Genomic DNA, 13,962 nt, shown 5'->3' with positions numbered 1-13,962 from the left:
TTTTGGTAACAAATTTTAGCTAACTCACTCAACTGTCTCACATCCACATCATGAATATTACTTATTATACTTTCTTAACAAAAACATAGCATTTGATCTTTCTATCCAGTCTTCCCAGTGTCTGTAATGTGTGCATTTATGAGTCCATTTTGAAATATTTTTAGTACTCATGCTTGTTGAAAACAATTTGCATATTCTTATCCAGTTGTCATTTATACCAGGGACTTTGTGAACAAAGCACCAGCTAGCTGACCACTTAAGAGCCTAATAAGAAACACACAGCTAGGTAACCACTTAAGAGCCTAGTTAGAAGCATACAGTTAGGCAACCACTTCAGAGCCTAAAAAAAGCACACAAAAAGGCAACTCATGGGAGTAGGAAGCAAAGTACCAGTTATAGATGAAAGGCTACCGTCAACTTGATGTAGGGGAAGTTGAATATGTGGCCAGACTGCGAGAGGTAAGTTGAATTCCTTTAAACTTTGTTAAGTAGAACTTTAGCTGCCCAGATGTGTGAGCATTATTACATACAGAGACCAGTCATTCCTTTAAATTAATGGAGAAAACAATCAGGAGAGCTTTGGGCATCTGAGCAAGACCCAGAATTTAAAGGCATGCAGCTCCTTGTGTATGTGGTAATTGAGGTAGATGTTACTAACATGAATTTATTACATTGAACTTTAAAACCATGGAGTCATCAAATGTTGAGCTTTGTAAGGAAAAAAAAGTCTTAGAGATGTCATTTTACTGGTTTACATCTGACTTACTGGGAATTGCTATTCAAACCTGAATGAATAGATGTGCTGTGAGAAGAAATATGGATGGAGTAAGTGAAGTATGAGTTGATGTGTAAGAAGTGGAAAGATGGAGAAATGTCTTCAGTTTATAAGGGAATTGGGTAATTCAAATGAAGTTAGGTTGCTAAAAGTAGGAGGAAGAGAATGGAAGACAGGACAACTCTGAGAAGCACTATAATGGAGGAGAGTTTTATGCATTATCAGAAATGGACTAACTAGAAGTATTGTGAATGCTAACATTTTTGTGTCAATAAAGTGTTTCTTTACTTATCCTAACCAATGCCTGGGGTTTGATGAAAAGTAGCATTGTGCTGCATAGAGTTTCATCAACATTAGTTGATACAGAATGTATTAACATCAAAATATTTCCATTTTTTGGAAACTTCTGGCCCCTCTAGAAGACTAAATGTGGTTTTCACAAAGGTATCAGCGTTATGTGGAAAATATGAATTGCATTTCTGGTGGGATGGAGATTAAGACTGAGTTGGGAGGGTGACTTTTAGTGTTTGATGTTTTTTTCATTATGTATGTCTTCTTTCATTATCCCTGGGGATAGGGGAGAAAGAATACTTCCCACGTATTCCCTGTGTGTCGTAGAAGGCGACTAAAAGGGAAGGGAGTGGGGGGCTGAAAATCCTCCCCCCTCGTTTTTAATTTTCCAAAAGAAGGAACAGAGAAGGGGGCCAAGTGGGGATTTCCCTCAAAGGCTCAGTCCTCTGTTCTTAATGTTACCTCGCTGATGTGGGAAATGGCGAATTGTATGAAAAAAAAAATGTCTTCTTTCAGTGTTTTATGATTGGGGTAGGGTGATATGTGAGAGGTTGATGAAGTGTGAGACAGGTTAACTTTTACTTCCGGTTGGGGGCTGGTGGTAAGTTACTGCCCAGAGGTGAGTGCCAATCATGTTTAGGCGGGATTGTATTAGGAGAGTCTTCATTTCATTGGTAGGTATACAGTGTGTGTGTGATGGCTAGGCAGCTAGTGGTTGCTCTGAGAGCACTGTCTTTGGTTTGCACATTTGTATGAAAAAATCAAGATTGCACTTTTTAATTTTTTTTCTTATGGATGAGATTTACATGTGTTCCTTTTTCATGAAATATTGGGTAAACCCCTCATTAGATCCATAAGATTTTTGCTGAGTAAAGTAATCATAGCTATGTGAGTGATATTTTGTCAGGAAAAACATTAAGGATCTAAACAAACCTGTAAAGAAATTGAATTTAATTTGGATCAGTGGGTCCTCTCTGAGCGACAATACCCGTGTTTTAAGAGGCTGTGTATGGATTATTTTTCAAGGGTTGATTGCTTCTGCATGCTTTCCAGAACTAGGGCAGATCCTGATAGCTCTCTATGACCTTTCCATATCAAGTATTGACTACACAATAAAAGTAGGAATTCTTAAGACTTGGTAACCTTCATCTCTCCTGGCTGGTACATAGCAGAAAATGTAGTGCAGGACTCCCACAAGATTTTTAGTTTTCCATACAGCATGGTCATTCTTAAATGCTTTAAGCAAAGTGAGGATAGTATATATATTTTTTTTTTTTTGCTTTGTCGCTGTCTCCCGCGTTTGCGAGGTAGCGCAAAGAAACAGACGAAAGAAATGGCCCAACCCACCCCCATACACAATGTATATACATACACGTCCACACACGCAAATATACATACCTATACATCTCAATGTACACGTATATACACACACTGACTCATACATATATACCCATGCACACAATCCACACTGTCTGCCTTTATTCATTCCCATCGCCACCTCGCCACACATGGAATACCATCCCCCTCCCCCCTCATGCATGCGAGGTAGCACTAGGAAAAGACAACAAAGGCCCCACTCGTTCACACTCAGTCTCTAGCTGTCATGCAATAATGCCCGAAACCACAGCTCCCTTTCCACAATCAGGCCCCTCACAACTTTCCATGGTTTACCCCATACGCTTCACATGCCCTGATTCAATCCACTGACAGCACATCAACCCCGGTATACCACATCGATCCAATTCACTCTATTCCTTGCCCTCCTTTCACCCTCCTGCATGTTCAGGCCCCGATCACACAAAATCTTTTTCACTCCATCTTTCCACCTCCAACTTGGTCTCCCACTTCTCGTTCCCTCCACCTCCGACACATATATCCTCTTGGTCAATCTTTCCTCACTCATTCTCTCAATGTGCCCAAACCATTTCAAAACACCCTCTTCTGCTCTCTCAACCACGCTCTTTTTTATTTCCACACATCTCTCTTACCCTTACATTACTTACTCGATCAAACCACCTCACACCACACATTGTCCTCAAACATCTCATTTCCAGCACATCCACCCTCCTGCGCACAACTCTTATCCATAGCCCACGCCTCGCAACCATACAACATTGTTGGAACCACTATTCCTTAAAACATACCCATATATATATATATATATATATATATATATATATATATATATATATATATATATATATATATATATATATATATATATATATATATATATATATATATATTTCCCTGGGGATAGGGGAGAAAGAATACTTCCCACATATTCCCTGCTTGTCGTATAAGGCGACTAAAAGGGAAGGGAGCGGGGGGCTGGAAATCCTCCCCCTTTTTTTTTTTTTTTTTTTCTCCAAAGGAAAGAACAGAGAAGGCGGCTGGATGAGGATGTTTCCTCAGAGGCCCAGTCCACTGTTCTTAACGCTACCTCGCTGACGCGGGAAATGGCGAATAGTATGAAAGAAAAAGGAAAGATTTATATATATATATATATATATATATATATATATATATATATATATATATATATATATATATATATATATATATATATATATATATATGATAATACTATTTTCTTTTACATGGAAAACGTAGCATTTCCCTAAAACTAAATACTTGTACAAAGTATCTCGTATTTTTTCGAGCATTTCTGTCTATGCAAAATCGCCACCCGGAATACACTGGTTGTGGATATTTCACTTGAAATCCATAAATCAAAATTGAAGCAGAGTCACAGATTATGAATGATCGGTCTTATGGAATGATGTTGCCAAATATGCTCTGGTGATTGCATCACAAAATACCACGCACGGCTGTGCACGTAAAAGATTCGCCAAGACAACTTGACTGGCTCTTGTCACAGGAAGCCCGCTGTCGGCTGTGCCATTATTGGCACAGCGCGTATGTGCTCGGAGTTCTATTACTGTTGCTGGGCGGCCCATATGAATGATCCTGTAGGGTAACGGGCTCTTAAATGAATGTGAGTGGTGTCATTTGTGATGAATTGCTTCATCCTAAATATGACCAATTCGTGACCATTAATGATCCTCACAGCTTCCAGGGTTTATAGTTTTGAGTTTTTATGAAGGTTCCTTTGGCTTCCCATAATGCATCATCTATAAATACATATATTTTATAGGACTTAAGGTTCCTGAAGCAAATTTTACTAACTACACATTGATCCAACTTATAAGAAGTATATAGATTATTTCGTTATAATACTTAATATTAAATGAACCGTATATTTTAAAACGGGTAAGACACTATTTTATCTTGTAATAGATATTGTTCGTGGAAAATTCTAATGTTTTTTAGCAAATATACCCACAAAGACTTGCATTATTTAGATTCAGACATATAAGCCACTTTAACCATTTGTTTCGTCAGGACGAAATATGTCGTCACACACTTATTTCCGTGAATTAGGACAAACAGCCCTACTCCATTGGCTTTAAATAACCCCCCTTCCCCCTTCTCCCTAACCTACATCTTTGAAAAGCCCGCCATATGTCCGTGTTTACCCCCTGTAGGAGGCTGGTGCTTCCGTCAACATCGAACGTAATGTATGTAAACAAATACCTTATGACCGGCCACTTGGTAAGACCGCTAACAATTTTTCTTTTTCAACGGTTTTGCCTTTGAAGTGGCGTTTAATAATTCACTGGTAAATGTTACATGTTATATATGATATTATAGTTGAAACTTTGATATCCTATTTTATGTATGGTACTTTGTGATAAGCTTCAAAAGTGACTACTCGTCGTGTTTACATTTTTTCCAGGTGGTGTATGATGATTGGGCTTGCATTTTCCAGCTTGGCAAGTTACAGAATACTCAGTGTTCTGTGATATTCAAGGAGATGGTTTATATCCTTTCATAAGGAGTATTAATCAAGTTACGATCGGTGTAAGCTGTGCAGCGTTTAGTGTTTATGCTAATTCGAACATGGGACTGATTATACGGTGAGTTGGTAGCTATTTAAGTCTCGTGTCGTATAATTAGTTATGGTTACGATGATATTGAAATATTAGTTTACCAAGTATTGACTACTGTACAACTGTCTTTCTATACTTTACCATGCATGGTATGGTACAAATTACAGTATGAAATCCTAAACTATGATTGTGGTTATTTCCAAAATGTTTCATTATGATAGCCTGTTTTTTGTTTTTTTTAGAAAACGCACGCTACCTCGTTAGATAATAAGATTCTACGAGATATCTGCAAATCTATATTATTAATGTGTAGAGATGATAAAGGTTTAGGATTTTAGGTGTAACATCTATAACTCCATCTGTTTGGATTTTTTGTAAAGTGGGCAGGGCTTTGAAGTAAAGGAAATTGCAAGTGATGCACTAGTAACTAGTTGAAATTTTGCTCATAGTAAACAAACAGAAGGTACACTTTTGGCATACCAACATCATTCCATGATGTTCTAGTGCTGTGCGCAAGGACTTTAGAATGGAGTGACATCCTGCACATGGCTGGTAATAAAACATACACTTTTTGCATGTTTGGATTCTGTAAAGCTGTATTTAGTTTGTATGTCAAGATACAAAGGGAATGAGACTGTAATGAGTTAAGAAATCTAGTCTATTAAGTTACAAAATGTTTCACTGGCAACTTTACTTCATCCATCAACTCACTTCCATTTCTAATTAGACTACCTTTGAGCTTTTGCATGCTACATGCATGTCTTGCACATGCCAGTACTGTTTTCCTAAATGTTTAGTTTCTTCATACTTTTGTAATATAACCATGTTGTTTTGTACATGCTGAATGAGGGCATATGAAGCAGTTAGGGGAAACCACAGAAAGGTTTGTGTGGCCGGATTTTTGATAGAGGAATGTAGTTTTGGTGCATTACACAAACATGCTACCTGGAGAATGGATATGAGTAAGTGAGGCCTTTATTGCTAATACAGGAAACTGCAAGTAAATATGAAATATGTGTAGTGGGTAGCAATGCAGTTTCCTGTGGGGCAGGCTAGCAACAAAAATGCTTGTAGGCGAGCTGGTCTGAATATGTACATTTGTGTGTATGTATATAATGTCTGCCTATGTGTTTATGAATATGTATATGTAAGTATGTGTGTGTGTATGGGCATTTTTGTATGTATATATATATATATATATATATATATATATATATATATATATATATATATATCTTTCTTTTAAACTATTCGCCATTTCCTGCGTTAGCGAGGTAGCGTTAGGAACAGAGGACTGGGCCTTTTTTGGAATATCCTCACCTGGCCCCCTCTGTTCCTTCTTTTGGAAAAAAAAAAAAAAAGAGAGGGGAGGATTTCCAGCCCCCCGCTCCCTCCCCTTTTAGTCGCCTTCTACGACACGCAGGGAATACGTGAGAAGTATTCTTAATCCCCTATCCCCAGGGATAATATATATATATATATATATATATATATATATATATATATATATATATATATATATATATATATATCCCTGGGGATAGGGGAGAAAGAATACTTCCCACATATTCCCTGCGTGTCGTAGAAGACGACTAAAAGGGGAGGGAGCGGGTGGCTGGAAATCCTCCCCTCTCGTTTTTTTTTTTTTTTTTTTTAATTTTCCAAAAGAAGGAACAGAGAAGGGGGCCAGGTGAGGATATTCCCTGTAAGGCCCAGTCCTCTGTTCTTAACGCTACCTCGCTAATGCGGGAAATGGCGAATAGTATGAAAGAAAAAAGATATATATATATATATATATATATATATATATATATATATATACATGAAATGACAACCCCCTCACCCCGCATGCGTGCAAGGTAGCGCTAAGAAAATATAACAAAGGCCACATTCGTTCACACTCAGTCTCTAGCTGTCGTGTATAATGAATGCACTGAAACCACAGCTCCTTTTCCACATCCAGGCCCCACTAAACTTTACATGCTTTACCCAAGATGCTTCACATGTCCTGGTTCAATCCATTGACAGCATGTCGGCCCCGGTATACCACATCGTTCCAGTTCACTCTATTCCTTGCATGCCTTTCACCCTTCTGCATATTCAGGCCCCGATCACTCAAAATCTTTTTCACTCCATCTTTCCACCTCCAATTTGGTCTCCCACCACTTCTCCTCGTTCCCTACACCTATGACACATCCTCTTTGTCAATCTTTCCTCACTTAATCTCTCCATGTGACCAAACCATTTCAATACACCCTCTTCTGCTCTCTCAACCACACTCTTATTATTACCACACATCTCTCTTACCGTATTATTACTTACTTGATCAAACCACCTCACACCACATACTGTCCTCAAACATCTCATTTCCAACACATCCACCCTCCTCTGCACAACTCTATCTATAGCCCAGACCCCACTATCATATAACATTGTTGGAACCACTATTCCTTCAAACATACCCATTTTTGCTTTCCGAGATAATGTTCTTGCCTTTACACATTTTTCAACGCTCCCAGAACTTTCACCCCCTCCCCCACCCTGTGACTCACCTCCACTTCCATGGTTCCATCTGCTGCCAAATCCACTCCTAGATATCTAAAACTTCGTTTCCTTCAGTTTTTCTCCATTCAAACTTACCTCCCAGTTGACTTGTTCCTCAGCCCTACTGTACCTAATAACCTTGCTGTTATTCACATTTTCTCTCAGCTTTCTTCTTTCTCACACTTTACCAAACTCAGTCACCAGCTTCTGCAGTTTCTCACCCGAATCAGCAACCTGCACTGTATCATCAGCGAACAGCAATTGACTCACTTCCCAAGTTCTCTCATCCACAACAGACATCATACTTGCCCCTCCAAAACTTTTGCATTCACCTCCCTAACAACCCCATCCATAAACAAATTGAACAACCATGGAGACATCACGCATCCCTGCCGCAAACAGACATTCACTGAGAACCAATCACTTTCCTCTCTTCCCACTCGCTTACATGCCTTAAATCCTCAATAAAAACTTTTCACTGCTTCTAACAACTTGCCTCCCACACCATATATTCTTAATACCTTCCACAGAGCATCTCTATCAGCACCATCAAATGCCTTCTCCAGATCCATAAATGAATGGTACATACAAATCCATCTGCTTTTCTAAGTATTTCTCACATACACTCTTCAAAGTAAACACCTGATCCACACATCCTCTACCACTTCTGAAACCACACTGCTCTTCCCCAATCTGATGCTCTGTACATGCCTTCACCCTCTCAATCAGTACCCTCCCATATAATTTCCCAGAAATACTCTACAAACTTATACCTCTGTAATTTGAGCACTCACTTTTATCCCCTTTGCCTTTGTACAATGGCACTATGCATGCATTCCGCCAATCCTCAGGCACCTCACCATGAGTCATACATACATTAAATAACCTTACCAACCAGTCAACAATACAGTCACCCCCTTTTTTAATAAATTCCACTGCAACACCATCCCAACCCGCTGCCTTGCTGGCTTTCATCTTCCGCAAAGCTTTTACTACCTCTTCTCTGTTTACCAAATCATTCTCCCTAATCCTCTCACATTGCAAACGACCTCGACCAAAACACTCTATATCTGCCACTCTATCATCAAACACATTCAACAAACCTTTAAAATACTCACTCCATCTCCTTCTCACATCACCATATATGGGAATATATGGGGATAGGGGAGAAAGAATACTGCCCATGCATTCCTCATGTGTCGTAGAAGGTGACTAAAGGGGATGGGAGCGGAGGGATAGAAACCCTCCCCTCTCTGTCTTTTAACTTTCTAAAAGGGAAAACAGAAGAAGGAGTCACGTGGGGAGTGCTCATCCTCCTTGAAGGCTCAGATTGGGTTGTCTAAATGTGTTTGGATGTACCCAAGATAAGAAAAAAGGAGATATAGGTAGTATGTTTGAGGAAAGGAACCTGAATGTTTTGGCTATAATTAGTTGAGTGATTAACATATGAATATTATCATAATCAATCCAAGTGCTCAATAAACACTTAATATTATGAAATGCAGTGTTTTGACTACAGATACTTAATCACCATATAGAATAACTTCCATACAAGGCTGTAGCCTTGGATTTTTCTTGAATTTTTTGAAAAATTGATTTTCTTTGAAATTTCAGCATAGATGCTTTTAAGTATGGTGAATATGAATCTGAGGATAAAACTTTAAAATTCGTATTATTAGTTGAGTTTTAGCATATGAATATTATTATAATTAATCCATGTGCTAATTAAATGCTGAATATTATGAAATGCAGTGTTTTGACTCTAAATACTGGATCACCACAAACAAAAACATCTGTATACAGCTTTTCATTAAAATCTGAGGAAGTTGGAAATCTGACCAAAATGCAAGGCTATAGCCTTGGATTTTTCTTGAATTTTTTGAAGAAGTGGATTTTCTTCCAAGTTTCAGCATAGGTGCTTTTAAGTATTGTGAATATGAATCTGTGGTCAAAACCTAAAAATTCCAATAATTAGTTGAGTAATTAGCATATGAATATTATTATAATTAATCCAAGTGCTAATCAAATGCTTAATATTATGAAATGCAGTGTTTTGACTCCAGATACTGAATCACCACATACAAAAACATCTATACACAGCTTTTCATTCAAATCTGAGGAAGTTGGAAATTTGAGGAAAATGCAAGGCTATATACTATAGCCTTGGATTTTTCTTGAATTTTTTGAAAAAATGGATTTTCTTCAAAATTCCATGATATATGCTTTTAAGTATGATGAATATGAATCTGTGGTCAAAACCTAAAAATTTGTATAATTAGTCGAGTAATTAGCATATGAATATTATCATTAATGTAAGTGCTAATTAAATGCATAATATTTTGAAATGCAGCGTTTTGACTCCAGATACTTGATTGATAGTGCCATTGTACAAAGGCAAAGGGGATAAGAGTGAGTGCTCAAATTACAGAGGTATAAGTTTGTTGAGCATTCCTGGTAAATTATATGGGAGGGTATTGATTGAGAGGGTGAAGGCATGTACAGAGCATCAGATTGGGGAAGAGCAGTGTGGTTTCAGAAGTGGTAGAGGATGTGTGGATCAGGTGTTTGCGTTGAAGAATGTATGTGAGAAATACTTAAAAAAACAAATGGATTTGTATGTAGCATTTATGGATCTGGAGAAGGCATATGATAGAGTTGATAGAGATGCTCTGTTGAAGGTTTTAAGAATATATGGTGTGGGAGGCAAGTTGTTAGAAGCAGTGAGAAGTTTTTATCGAGGGTGTGAGGCATGTGTACGTGTAGGAAGAGAGGAAAGTGATTGGTTCTCATTGAATGTAGATTTGCAGAAGGGGTGTGTGATGTCTCCATGGTTGCTTAATTTGTTTATGGATGGGGTTGTTAGGGAGGTGAATGCAAGAGTTTTGGAAAGAGGGGCAAGTATGCAGTCTGTTGTGGATGAGAGAGCTTGGGAAGTCAGTCGGTTGTTGTTCGCTGATGATACAGCGCTGGTGGCTGATTCATGTAAGAAACTTCAGAAGCTGGTGACTGAGTTTGGTAAAGTGTGTGAAAGAAGAAAGTTAAGAGTAAATGTGAATAAGAGCAAGGTTATTAGGTACAGTAGGGTTGAGGGTCAAGTCAATTGGGAGGTAAGTTTGAATGGAGGAAAACTGGAGGAAGTGAAGTGTTTTAGATATCTGGGAGTGGATCTGGCAGCGGATGGAACCATGGAAGCGGAAGTGAATCATAGGGTGGAGGAGGGGGCAAAAATTCTGGGAGCATTGAAGAATGTTTGGAAGTCGAGAACATTATCTCGGAAAGCAAAAATGGGTATGTTTGAAGGAATAGTGGTTCCAACAATGTTGTATGGTTGCGAGGCGTGGGCTATGGATAGAGTTGTGCGCAGGAGGGTGGATGTGCTGGAAATGAGATGTTTGAGGACAATATGTGGTGTGAGGTGGTTTGATTGAGTAAGTAATGTAAGGGTAAGAGAGGAAATGTGTGGAAATAAAAAGAGTGTGGTTGAGAGAGCAGAAGAGGGTGTTTTAAAATGGTTTGGTCACATGGAGAGAATGAGTGAGGAAAGATTGACAAAGAGGATATATGTGTCAGAGGTGGAGGGAACGAGGAGAAGTGGGAGACCAAATTTTAGGTGGAAGGATGGAGTGAAAAAGATTTTGAGTGATCGGGGCCTGAACATGCAGAAGGGTGAAAGGCGTGCAAGGAATAGAGTGAATTGGAACGATGTGGTATACCGGGGTCGACGTGCTGTCAGTGGATTGAACCAGGACATGTGAAGCATCTGGGGTAAACCATTGAAAGTTGTGTGGGGCCTGGATGTGGAAAGGGAGCTGTGGTTTCGGGCATTATTACATGACAGCTAGAAACTGAGTGTGAACGAATGGGGCCTTTGGTGTCTTTTCCTAGCGCTACCTCGAACACATGAGGGGGAAGGGGGTTGTTATTCCATGTGTGGCGGGGTGGCGATGGGAACAAATAAAGGCAGACAGTATGAATTATGTACATGTGTATATGTCTGTGTGTGTATATATATGTGTACATTGAGATGTATAGGTATGTATATTTGCGTGTGTGGACGTGTATGTATATACATGTGTATGTGGGCGGGTTGGGCCATTCTTTCGTCTGTTTCCTTGCGCTACCTCGCTAACGCAGGAGACAGCGACAAAGCAAAATAAATAAATAAATAAATACTTAATTACCACATGGAATACCATCTATACACAGATTTTCATTAAAATCTGAGTAAGTTGAAAATCTTAGAAAAATGCCTTCGATTTTTCTTGAATTATTTAGGAAAATGGATTTTCTTCCAAATTTCAGCATAGATGCTTTTAAGTGTAGTGAATATGAATCTGTGGTTAAACCTAAATTTTCGTATAGTTGAGCATATGAATATTATTATAATTAATCCAAGTCCTAAGTAAATGCTTAATATCTCGAAATGCAGTGTTTTGACTCCAGATACTGAATTACCACATATAAAAACATATATACACAGCTTTTCATTAAAATCTGAGGAAGTTGGAAATCTGAGGAAAATGCAATTTTTTTAAAAAAATGGATTTTCTTCAAAATTCAACGATATATGCTTTTAAGTATGATGAATATGAATCTGTAGTCAAAACCTAAAAATTCCTATAATTAGTCAAGTAATTAACATGAATATTATTATAATTAATGGAAGTGCTAATTAAACGCTTAATATTATGAAATGCAGTGTTTTGAATCCGGATACTTAATCACCACATAGAATGACATCTATACACAGATTTTTATTAAAATCAGAGGAAGTTGAAAATGTAAGGAAAATACAAGGCTATAGCCTTGGATTTTTCTTGAATTTCTTGAAAAAATGGATTTTTTTCCAAATTTCAGCATAGACGCTTTTAAGTATGGTGAATATGAATCTGTGATCAGAACCTAAAAATTCGTATAATTAGTCAAGTAATTAGCATATGAATGTTATAATTAATGGAAGTGCTAATTGAACGCTCAATATTATGAAATGCAGCATTTTGACTCCAGATACTTAATCACCACATGGAATACCATCTATACACAAGATTTTCATTAAAATCAGAGGAAGCTGAAAATCTAAGGAAAATGTGAATTTTTTGAGAAAATAGATTATCTTGAAAATTGCAGAATATATGCTTTTAAGTATGATGAATATGAATCTGTGGTGAAAACCTAAAAAATCCTGTAATTAGTCGAATAACTAACATGAATATTATTATAATTAATGGAAGTGCTAATTAAATGCTTAATATTATGAAATGCAATGTTTTGACTCCAGATACTTAATCACCAGATAGAATAACATCTATACACAGATTTTCATTAAAATCTGAGGAAGTTGGAAATCTTATCAAAATGCAAGGCTATATATAGCCTTAGATTTTTCTTGAATTTTTTGAAGAAATAGATTTTCTCCAAAATTTCAGCCTAGATGCTTTTAAGTATGCTGAATATGAATATGTGGTCAAAACCTAAAAATTCGTTTAATTAGTGGAGTAATTAGCATATGAATAGTATTATAATTAATCCAAGTGCTAATTAGATGCTTAATATTATGAAATGCAGTGTTTTGACTCCAGATACTGAATCACCACATATAAAAACAATTATACACAGATTTTCATTAAAATCTGAGGAAGTTAAAAGCATAAAGAAAATGCAAGGCTATAGCCTTTGATTTTCTTGAATTTTTTGAAAAAGTGGATTTTCTTCCAAATTTCAGCATAGATGCTTTTAAGTATGGTGAATATGAATGTGTGGTGAAAACCTAAAAATTTGTATAATTAGTCGAGTAATTAGCATATGAATATTATCATTATTGTAAGTGCTAATATGCATAGTAGTATGAAATGCAGCGTGTTGACAACAGATACTTAATTGCCATATGGAGTACCATCTATACACAGATTTTAATCAAAATCTGAGGAAGTTGAAAATCTAAGAAAAATACCTTGGATTTTTCTTGAATTTTTTAGGAAATGGATTTTCTTCCAAATTTCAGCATAGATGCTTTTAAGTGTGGTGAATATGAATCTGTGGTTAAAGCCTAAATTTTCATATAATTACTTTAGTAATTAGCATATGAATATTATTAGAGTTAATCCAAGAGCTAATTGAATGCTTAATATCACGAAATGCAGTGTTTTGACTACAGATACTGAATCACCACATATAAAAACATATATGCACTGATTTTCATTAAAATCTAAGGAAGTTGGAAATCTGAGCAAAATGCTAGTAGTATGTAGCCTTGGATTTTTCTTGAATTTTTCGAAAAAATGGATTTTCTTCCAAATTTCAGGATAGATGCTTTTAAATGTGGTGAATATGAATCTGTAGTTAAAACCTAAATTTTCGTATAATTAGTTGAGTAATTAGCATATTTCTATCCATGGGGAT

Source organism: Panulirus ornatus, chromosome 66 (genome assembly GCF_036320965.1).
Source record: "Panulirus ornatus isolate Po-2019 chromosome 66, ASM3632096v1, whole genome shotgun sequence".
Lineage (NCBI taxonomy): Eukaryota > Metazoa > Arthropoda > Malacostraca > Decapoda > Palinuridae > Panulirus > Panulirus ornatus.
Note: the sequence above shows the minus strand (reverse complement) of the source record.